Genomic DNA, 3,481 nt, shown 5'->3' with positions numbered 1-3,481 from the left:
ACTCGCTGATGCTGCTCGCACACCTGGGGCGCTAGAGGGGGGGCAGAAGTCGCTAGGGGGCCAGGGGGCCGCTAAGGGGGCCATCTGCGTTAGGGGAGCCCGGGGGAAGCTAGGGGGGGGAGGAGGAGGAGGACGCTAGGCGGTGGCAGTTATGCCGGGGGGCCAGGGGGGCCGGGGGGCACTCACCGACACGACCTTCTTGTATATCTGCGCGGGCCCGCTGCACTCGCTGTAGGGGTATTCTCCGGTGGCCATCTCCAGCATACACATGCCGAAAGCATAAACGTCCACTGATTCGTCGTAGTGCTCCTCGTACATTTCGGGCGCCATGAATTCGGGCGTGCCTGTTGGAAAAGTTGACAGTTACAATATGTATAGATAACACATTTTTGTTGCAAAATAACCTGTATTACATGCCATTGAGTATAGATTGACGTACTGTCGTCTAAAGTCCGGTCGCCGAGCAGATAGAATTTCGTCCAATGACCCGAAGCTACCCATCCTTATCGCTCGCACGTTATTATATTGCTGTCACGACTGTGCGACGGGCGGCCGCAGTGAGTGTACGAGCGCGACACCAATGTAATTACACGCGAGCGATAAGGATGGGTAGCTTGGGGTCATTGGACGAAATTCTATCTACTCGTAGAATGGACTTTATACGGGAGGTTAGGAAATATTTCTGTTCCAGAACAGGGACGAATGAAAATCGCTCCGTGAGTTCTTAGCCTTGCTCTCTACTCTATGAGCTACTGTATAAAATAAAATACACATGTGTATACCATAAAAGTGCACACAGTAAAGCTAACGCAGAGTTCATCATCATCATTTCAGCCATAGGACGTCCACTGTTGAACATAGGTCTCCCCCAATAATTTTCATGTTGATCGATTGGTAGCGGCCTGCATCCAGTGCCTTCCTGCTTTACCTTTATAATGTCGTCGGTCCACCTTGTGGGTGGACGTCTCACGCTACGTTTTCCGGTTCATGGGGCCCTATTTCATTAGAACGCCTATGGTAGCACCATCAGTCGCGCAACCGTGGTATCCCAATGAGATAGGGCCCGAAATACTTCTACTTGGCCACTCACCGATGACGGACTTGGCGAAACTCCTGTTCTTGAGCGTGGCCAAGCCCAGGTCGCCGATCTTGACGCTGCCCGTCGTGCCCGTGATGAAGATGTTGTCGCATTTCAGATCTCTGCAACACAATAAGAGTTTAAAGCATTGTGCTGATGCCGATTGCTTAAAATATAGATGGATTCTCTTGACAGATCAATAACTGAAAAAATCCTTTCAGCTGTCGTAGGAATCAAGCTGTGTTGCATAAGACATGCGGAGAGGCCAAGCTTGCCACCCGTAGATTCCCTGACTATTCTACGATTTCACGGCTTAACAGCAGATCCAAATATTGATAGGTATTGAGAATTTTTTATTTATCTGACTTGAGAAAAGAAAACATACATTTGGTAAGAAATATGGTATTTTATGCTGCGGCATAAGACTTGACTTAAGAAATAATGTAGCACCGTAACCACGAAGAAGAATAATAAAGGGATTTGTGATGAACCCTTGGAACCACAGTAACTACACACATCGCGATAACCGAAGATTCGCGCTTTTGCGATGTGTAGCCAAATATTCGCGTATACTTCGGTGCTTCCTTGCATGGTCGCAAGACTTCGCTCCGCTGTCACCCGAATGTTATCGCGATGTGTGTAACCCAGGTGTTGGTTGTACCAGGCCTGTTCATCTCCGCGAGTTTACATCGATAACAAAACACGCACGATGCCCCCCTACAGGATACTATTCGACAAGGCCTCACATACGAGCGAACATTGACTCACGCACGCGTATTCTTGTGTATGATGGAAGAAAATAAAGAAAATGGTGTACTAAATACTGTGCAGTATTTAACTGCCTAAATAATAATAAAAACACAGAATGTACTTTTTTAAGTTGCCTCAAGACAATGAGAGGTAAATAAGTAGTTAATATTATTCATGATAATTCATGCTAAATCATGTATTTCCTCCGCCATTTTTTGCAGTTTGGCACCTCACGTCACATCATTTTACCGAAGTCAGCCCTATAGCTTCGGCGCAGTGCCGATCACTGACGTTTGTCAACAAAATGGTGCTTGACTCTTGAGACAAGCTAAATTACACCATATTGTTAATGACATTGAGCATACATTTTTTTAAATACCTTCGCGAAGTAAAACTTCTGTACGTAGTACTTATTATTATTCTGTGGTTGTACTGCTAAAGTAATACAATGGTACGATGTATGAATGTCATACCTACCTGTGAATGATCGGCGGCGTCCGCGAGTGTAGGAAGTTGAGTCCCTTGAGGATCTGGCGGCACCACGACTTGAGCACCTTTGGGTTGATCCGCTTGAACCTCCGCAAGTACCTGCGAGATGGAATTAATCAATAAGTTTATTTAGTACGATACATTATGAAAATACACAAGAAAAGCTAGAAGTTATAGACCCTATAGCCGTCCCACTCGATGGGCCGTGACAGTTCATAACGTACGATTATTCTGTCAAACGCTTTGCATAACTGACTTTATCGTACGTTATGAACTGTCAAATGATTGCGATTGCTTTACACAATTCCACCTCTGGTAAAAGGTCCCGGGAAGCGCCAGAATGAGGTCAGCGCGACAATGCCTTAGGGCCATTTCTTATGATTAACTTTGTTCATCAGCTAGTGCCACTAGCTAGCAAGGTTCTGTCACTCGCAACTTGGCGAGTGGCGCCATCTTAAGGTAGGTTAAGAGTAAGAATGTCTTTATTCAGCACAATTTAAGGTATACAAAGCAAGAGTAAACATAAAAAAAACATATGCTGAATACGCGCCCGCTCAGCAAAAATCGCGATAGCAATCAGGTTCGTAGCAGCGGCAGACGACATGTCGCCACGACGCACTGTACCTCTATTACGAAAAACTTTCGAGTTCGTTTCGTTTGCGTATTCAAAGTGCCATCGAAAAATTTTGTATGAAAAATTAAACAGCGCCCCCTAGGGCGGCTATAATATAGGGGGCGCTGTTTAATTTTTCATACAAAATTTTTCGATGGCACTTTGAATACGCAACGAAACGAACTCGAAAGTTTTTCGTAATAGAGGTACTGGTTTCTATGCATTTCTATTAAATACCTTCATACAACGTGTCGTTAACTACGGATAATGATTCATAGAAATACATAGCAACTAGTGGTATCGCGACGACACGTCTACTGCTACTACATGAAGTCGGCTACGAAACCATACCTTTAATGATCATAGGACAATGACAGGTCGCGCGGATTGTCATAGGTCGCGTGACCTGTCATTGGCCTAGGATCGCGCCGGCGATGGCAATCTGTACTCGTTGGTGGTTGAAACCGCGTCAATAAGTAGCCCACATTTGTTCGGCTTTAGGGTCGATTGGTGAGGTATTTTAGACCGTATTAAGTTATAAATAAGTTCTC

This window comes from Ostrinia nubilalis, chromosome 25 (assembly GCF_963855985.1).
Source record: "Ostrinia nubilalis chromosome 25, ilOstNubi1.1, whole genome shotgun sequence".
Classification (NCBI taxonomy): Eukaryota; Metazoa; Arthropoda; class Insecta; order Lepidoptera; family Crambidae; genus Ostrinia; species Ostrinia nubilalis.
This window is presented reverse-complemented; position numbering follows the sequence as displayed.